The sequence below is a fragment of the Diabrotica virgifera genome, chromosome 6 (assembly GCF_917563875.1).
Source record: "Diabrotica virgifera virgifera chromosome 6, PGI_DIABVI_V3a".
Lineage (NCBI taxonomy): Eukaryota > Metazoa > Arthropoda > Insecta > Coleoptera > Chrysomelidae > Diabrotica > Diabrotica virgifera.
This window is the reverse complement of record NC_065448.1, coordinates 67,796,403-67,804,982: the sequence shown is the minus strand read 5'-3', so window position 1 is coordinate 67,804,982 and position 8,580 is coordinate 67,796,403.

Sequence of the window (8,580 nt, the reverse complement as noted above, 5' to 3'; positions counted from 1 at the left end):
TAGGTTTCTGGCGTTGATCATTTATATATAGATCCCGGCAATATAATCTCCACTCTCTGTTGACTCTCAGGATACCTGTCAGGTCTTCTCGAAGATCTGTTGTATTGTTTTTTATCAGCCTTGCCTCTTCGTTTTAGTTATTTGTCGATTTTTCTCAAACCAGCCCTTCACCATGTACACCACTTTGACAAAGATTTCTTCTATTCTCCATTATTTTCAGGGCCTCATGTGATATCCATTGTTTCTGTTTAACAGTTTATTCATTAAATAACTAATAAATAATAATTAAATAAATTTTAAATAAAATATTTAATGCAATCTTGGTAAATATTAACTTCAGTAATGAGGGGTTTAAAATTTCTCACATTTTAAATTATACACCAGAACTTAACTCATAGATGTTAAAGTTAGAATGTTAAATATGAGAATATAATTTTGTATACTGGAAAAATAAAAACGAGATAAATTGCCATTTCAATTCATATGAATTTCAGGGCATACGCTAACTCGCTTTTTGAAAAGTCTGAATATTACGTTTCATAATGGTTTATGTAAATCTGCTATAGCTGAAGAAACATGCTTTATTTAAATAAGGTCTTTCTGACTAAACTACTTTTGTGGTTTGGAGAACAAGAAATAATATCTAAACAAAAATATATTTCCTGGAAAAAATATTGAATTTAGGATATATTTTTCTGAGATTCTGATTAAGGGGTAAGAAAATGTAGGATTTAAAATAAAATATGATGTGAGATGTGAAGTGCATAATCCTAGGACAAAACACTAAACAGTTTTGTTTTATACACTTCCAAAAATGTATTATAATTTAATATAACTTCAGCTATTTCGGCAGAGTGAATTCCTCAAGAGATGTATTTTGGACTGTGTCTATATTGTATAGTACTTTACTGTATTAGTTGAGGAATGGAGAGCTGCTTGTTCCGTTGGTCATTAAGAGGAAAGGAACATTTTGACGCCTGTCAAAATTTTCAATGTATTTTAAATGTATCGTATATTCCACGAATATACGACTGTTTTGGACTATCGCCACAACGAATATTTTAGTGTGCAACATAAGAAGTACGAAAGTATTTTGCCCTAATAATTACTCCAATAAACAACAATATAATTTGCAATTTACGTTCGTTCTTCATATTTTGCACAGTAAAATATTCGTTGTCGCGATAATCCAAGAGGGTCGTATATTCGTGAAATGGGGTTTAATATTTTTTTTCGAATCCTGAGAAAACTAATAAGTATTTTTGAAAACTTTAAAAGCAGAATGAAAGATTACTTTATTACCGAGGGCGAAGGTCCCTTAGAATTATATAAGTATATTTAAATGAATAAAAAGTTTCTTTTGAATGAGATATTTGAAATTAAAAATCACAATAAATTTTCTCTTTAAGTTTTAAGGGCTTTCGGCCCTCGGTAATAATGCAATCTTTCATTCTGCGTTTAAATTTTTGAAAAATACTTATTAGTTTTCACAGGATTCGAAAAAAATAAATCCCATTTAAATAGCATTGAAGCCGAAAATTCGTACAAGAATTATTATATCTGTATATAAAGATATGATTATGATTATAATTTAGAAGGTAAAATGCGTACGTAGAATCAGTTTTTTCATCATTGAAGGCCCTTTTGTATTCTGCTATACGTTTGTTAAGGTTCTTCCGGATTGACGAATGTAAGTTTTTGGGCAGTCACCACATACCAGTGACGGTTCGTGGCTTTAGGGACAGGATGGGCAAGGGTTTTGTCTCCTCAGATAGGTATGTCATCTAAATTAAAGCCTTTAATTTCATAGGAGATTTTTGGTTTTTATTTTTTTTTTATTTTTTTTTTATCTTTTTTTGTTTTTTTTTTAATTTTTTGACATTTGAAATTTGAGACAAGTTTGACATTCTCTCTTGTTTCATGATGTTTCAACAATACGTTTTGACTCTTTTGAAACAAGAGAAATCCCGTTCATTTGAGGCAGAATTTGCCAACATTTGAGCACAATAATTTATTAATTTCAGGAACAGTTTGTTGTACCTAATAGATTGTAGTATATAAAATTATACATATTTTGTAACTTATCCCACCTTCTGAAAATATTTGGATCAGCATATAAACCTGTTATTCCATTTTCTTATTTTATTTGATTAAAGAATTATGGATAATTTTTAATGAACTTGTCTAATAGATATTTTGAAAATTCTTTGGCGTAACTTTTAAATTTTGAATCGTCAAAGAGGTCAATGACTCATAACAGTGAGTAAATAATAGTTTTGCCTGATGCAATAGCTTTAACTTTTGCCTGGAGACCATACAATTCACCGGACATCAAGGCAGCGAAGTCATAAATTTGCCTTACCAATTTATTTTTTATATCAAAAAATTTTAATATATCCTTTAAATCACCAAAAATATATTCTGTCTTATGCCATCTACTCACGTCTGAAAATCTAAAAACCTCTCATAAATATTAGACGTAACGCGTATCGAAGAACAATTGATTCTTGTGATTGACATGTTTCCTTTATCAGTAGTTTCGTTTACTTCTACCGAAAAGTATCAAAATGTAACTGCTAATTGATCCTTTCATTCTGTGCTGTTTTAGGTACGCCGCTAAATGCCTTCGAGTCAGAAAGTAAATTAGAAAATTTGTTAAACAATTTTGTTTGTTCTCTATAATTAACTTGATGTAACGAATCCTCCGATTCATCCTGTCCCCTAAATGGTAATTCCTAACAACTTAAAAAAATTACAATATCAATCTTTAAACGACGTAAAACTGTAAAACTACCTACTTACCTATTTCATAATTTTATCCCGGGCGAGCTAGCAAGGTACGTGGCTAGGTACGTGCCTTGCTACCGTTTGCAGATCACCGTTTGGCAGATTGGTTTCTGTTTTATTTGCCATTCAAATAAATACGGGAAATGTATAATTGGTTGCCTATCGGCTAATATTCCATAGCTTCTTATTACAAGCAAATCTTCAATCTGGGGACGGTTTGCCGAAAACACAATCGCAATCGGGTGCATGGCTATAGGATCATTTTTGAAAAGTCTCTTACGCACAGTGCACAGGGATCACTTAACGTATGGGATCGATCGAATTCTTTTACAAACAATTAATCAAATTTAGTCTGTATTATCTCACAGATATTTTTTTTTTTATTTCACAGAAACGAATATCATCAACTCTGATTAAAATAAATATTTATAAATATATATAATGTGTCCATAAATGTGTGGGTCGGCACTGCCGACCATGCCGACCCTGACTAGCCGCCACTGACACATAAAAGTTTGTATACATTAGTGTATACAAACTGTATAAGTACTGTTTCTTTTGCTTCTTATTGTTTTTAATATATTTACTTTTTGCTTGTCCTGAAATCTGGTAGTTTCCTTTCTTTTTTTTGTGTTCGACTATTGCCTTTAAATGGTAATCAATCATAATGTATTTTTTTCTCTCTTGGCAAAAAGACTAATAATTTTAGTTTACAATTTTGTTTATTGTTTGTTGTTATACTTACTGTTCACAGTTATTTGTTTTATAATATTCAATTTTATCCTGAAGGTATTTTTTGATATGGTAATTTCTGTTAATCTTTCTAACATGCTGAGGTAGGCTTCTAATTTATGTTGTGTAGGAAGAAATGATAAATTATGTGCAGTAGTGTCAGTATCGGTAGATTTATAACCTACCAGTAACAGCTTAGTCTCATAACTTTTAAGTCTAGCAAATGTATGGATGGATTGTGTTCTATTTATATTGTAAATTATGTATGACTATGAAGTAAATTAATTGATAAGAAATGGTCAACTTATCCGTTAGTTCCTGTATCCAAAACATAAAAATATGTGACAGCAATCGGCATAAAAGATTACCCATGATCAGTATGGCACTGATATTTTTTTATATACCCGTGTTGAGCTGCCCCCCCCCCCACTTGCAAAAATTAAAAAACAAATAGCCCTGATTTATGAGCTATTTATGAGCTCTCATATTCCGCAAACTAAAAATTTTGAGCTCGTTCCACTGAGCAGGAATTTAATACCCTAGTGGGGGGGCTGAGTCAGCCCCCCCCACTACTTAAAAATAGGAATATTGAATCGGTTTTTGCGGCAGAATTACGAGCTATTTATGAGCTCTTGAAATTATGTAGTTTCGATTTTTGAGCTCATCCCCTTCACCCCAAAACAACCCCTTAATTGATTTAACTTAGAGAAAGATGCTGAGAAAACTTAAAATATATCGTATTGCGGATATAATTCCTATAGCTTATATACTCTAAGAATAAACTATTAAATCAAGGGCATTTCGATTATTGAGCTACAACCCCTTCGCAAGAGAACCACCCTATCTTCCCGGCTTAAGAGAAAGTTGTACTTAAAATGCGTTAAACTAATTATTTGGCGACTACATATCATTTAATAATTTATAAGCTTCCAAATTACGCGCATTTAGATCAGTAAATTGCAATTTATTTTGTATAGTGCAGTCACTGAAGGTAAAAATCAACGATTACCTTCAAGTTCGGTGAACCTTCATCGTTTTTCACAAAAATTGGTCAGTGGTTAGAGGATACGTCAAGAAACAAAGGTGACATGGTACCACCTTGCGCCTTTACCCTGAGGGTGGATACCGCCCCTTCTCGGGGGTGAAAATTATTTTATAAAAAATAACTGCACAAATCAATAAAAGAACAAATTAAAAGCAAAATTTATTATATAAAGTTAATAAAATAAGTCAATACTTTTTAAGTTATTAAAGATCAAAGATTTTAATTATTTGTGAAAAAAATGCATGTTTTGAAGAGGTTTTTTTGTAAATCACTGAAAAACTGTAAGTTTTTACAAAAAAGTTAATAGTAGTTTAATTCGTATAGCTTATATTCTAAGAATAAACTCTTAAATCACGCACCTTTCGATTATAAAGCTACAACCCCTTCGCAAGAAAACGACCCCATTTTCCCGGCTTAAGAGAGAGTTGTTCTTAAAATAATTTAAATTGAATATTTGGCGACTACATATCGTTTAATAATTTATTAGCTTGCAAAATATACGCATCTCAATTATTGAATTGCCATTTTCTTTCTATAGTGCAGTCACTGAAGGTAAAAATCAACTATTACCTTCGATTTCGGTAAATCTCCATTTATTTTCACGAATTGACAATAACAACTTGGGGTTTTAGCCTGGGGTATATGTCACCCCTTCTCGGGAGTGAAAATTACTTTATTAAAAATAACCCCACAAATCGAGAGAGGGACAAATTTTAAGCAAAATTTGTTATATAATGTGATTAAAATAAATCAATACTTTTTGAGTTATTAAAGATCAAATATTTTAATTTTTGGAAAGAAAATGCATGCTTTAGAGCGATTTTTCATAAATGACTTAAAAACTGTAAGTTTTTACAAAAAAGTTTTCATCACTAAAATTGAAGCTAATAAAAAATATAATAAATTGCTTACTTGAAAAACCTTTAATGTTAATTTAAAGTAAGTTATTGGTAATTAAATGTATATTTTTTTCCGCGACTGTTCAAATCTAAGGGTTCAAGCTTAAATAACGGGAAAAAGATGCATTTTATAACACTTAGGTACTAAATACTTGTCAAAATACTTAGAAATACCCATCAAAAATAAGATCCAGAAAAAGTTGATAGTATCAAAATCCGCTCACGAATTTTCGTAAAAATGAATGGAGATTTACCGAAATCGAAGGTCATAGTTGATTTTTACTTTCAGTGACTGCACTATAGAAAGAAAATGGCAATTCAATAATTGAGATGCGTATATTTTGCGAGCTCATAAATTATTAAACAATATATAGTCGACAAATAATTAATTTAAATTATTTTAAGTACAACCCTCTCTTAAGCCGGGAATATGGGATGGTTTTCTTGCGAAGGGGTTGTAGTTCAATAATCGAAAGGCGCGTGATTTTAGAGTTTATTCTTAGAATATAAGCTATACGAATTAAACTACTATTAACTTTTTTGTAAAAACTTACAGTTTTTCAGTGATTTACAAAAAACCTCTTTAAAACATGCATTTTTTTCACAAATAATTAAAATCTTTGATCTTTAATAACTTAAAAAGTATTGACTTATTTTATTAACTTTATATAATAAATTTTGCTTTTAATTTGTTCTTTTATTGATTTGTGCAATTATTTTTTATAAAATAATTTTCACCCACGAGAAGGGGCGGTATCCACCCTCAGGGTAAAGGCGCAAGGTGGTACCATGTCACCTTTGTTTCTTGACGTATCCTCTAACCACTAACCAATTTTCGTGAAAATCGATGAAGGTTCACCGAAATTGAAGGCAATCGTTGATTTTTACCTTCAGTGACTGCACTATACAAAATAAATTGCAATTTACTGATCTAAATGCGCGTAATTTGGAAGCTTATAAATTATTAAATATGTAGTCGCAAAATAATTAGTTTAACGCATTTTAAGTACAACTTTCTCTTAAGCCGGGAAGATAGGGTGGTTTTCTTGCGAAGGGGTTGTAGCTCAATAATCGAAATGCCCTTGATTTAATAGTTTATTCTTAGAGTATATAAGCTATAGGAATTATATCCGCAATACGATATATTTTAAGTTTTCTCAGCATCTTTCTCTTAAATTAAATCAATTAAAGGGTTGTTTGGGGGTGAAGGGGATGAGCTCAAAAATCTAAACTATATAATTTCAAGAGCTCATAAATAGCTCGTAATTCTGCCGCAAAAACCGATTCAATATTCCTATTTTTAAGTAGTGGGGGGGCTGACTCAGCCCCCCCACTAGGGTATTAAATTCCTGCTCAGTGGAACGAGCTCAAAATTTTTAGTTTGCGGAATATGAGAGCTCATAAATAGCTCATAAATCAGGGCTATTTGTTTTTTAATTTTTGCAAGTGGGGGGGGCCAGCTCAACACGGGTTTTTTATATTTATGGAGATGGATATTTCAAAAGTATGTCAAATTTCCGATGCAACGATTGGATGTTGTAGTCTAAAAGGTTTTTTACTGGCAAAAAAAATGTGTGTGTACTTAGTACGCACGTAAGAAGTTATACTTCTATTATATTATAATTTCAACGAAATCAATAAATTTGAAACAGTTTATTTATATTTTATTTAAATATTAAACTAATTTTAATAAATATTACTTTCCAAGAATTTTTATTAAAACAATACAAAAATTAAAAAATACAAGAATAAAACACACACACAAACACACACACACACACACACATTGAAAAATGACACAAAGAAATGATTTCTGAACAATTGTTGGCAAGAAGATTAGAAAGAATTGAAATAAGAGATATATTACAAAATGAAGAATATTTTGGAATATTAAACAATCTAACAGAAATAATATCTAAAAAACAATAAGAAATCTATAATAATAGAAGAAGACAACAAATAATCCAACCCTGATGAAGTTGAGTAACATAAAGTTAAAATAAATAAAATAAAATATAAATTCAAAAATAGATATTTACAATTATAATAATAATAATTCAATATAAAATAAATAAATAAAAATAATAATTCATTAAATTAAAAAAAAAAGACTACCAACTCTCTTCTGAAAATAGAGTCTGCCTTTATAACTTAGAAGGGAGTTGATGGTACCAAAAATATTTTAACAAATGTATATTGTTTATTTAAATTTGTTAAATGTATTTGTTGAATGTAATTAATAGATTATGGCAAATTAGTTAATAAATTTTAAAAATAGATTTAGTAGTTTAGTAAAAAATGTAAAAATATAAAAAAATATCTGTAATCCCATCAGGAAAAAACGACCTGGATTAGTCACTAGAGGCCAGGTCATATGTATAAATAATAAATAAATAAATAAATAAATAAATAAATAAATAAATAAATAAATAAATAAATAAATAAATAAATAAATAAATAAATAAATAAATAAATAAATAAATAAATAAATAAATAAATAAATAAATAAATAAATAAATAAATACTTTGTAATAATTGAAATTTTTATGTTAAGGTCTCGGGGGCTCTAGCTTAGCTTAGGCCTCAGGGGCCCCTGTTCTGCTCTAACTGCATTTTAGTCGAAAAGACTAATTTCACCAGTGAAAACTTAAAACTTCATGTTGAGGTTAAGTCTAGGTTGCCCCTGTAAGGTCTTTTTAAAATTGTGTCATTTGAAAATATTTCGATGGGATCGGCTTTTAAAACACATATTTTTATTTTCCTCGTTAAAATCTATGCACGACCAATCAAACGGGAGCCCATGCGGGGCCCCCTTAGCAGGGGGTCCCGGGGCACTGCCCCGGTTGCCGCAATGATAGTTACGGCCCTGTTAGTGTTATTGGATTGTGAATGAAGGCACGATAAAATTAAGCCACACCAACTGAACGTTTTAAACTTTTTGACAGTTGCTTATTGTCTGAATTTAATCAAATTAGTTTAATTTTTGTCGAATTAAAATATTAAAATACACCCAAACAAATTTATATGTAATCACTATTCATTTGAAACTTGCAGTTTTGGAAGCTCTAAGTGTAAATATTTTAGTTGAAACGACAAGAAGAAGAGTTACCGTGCCCA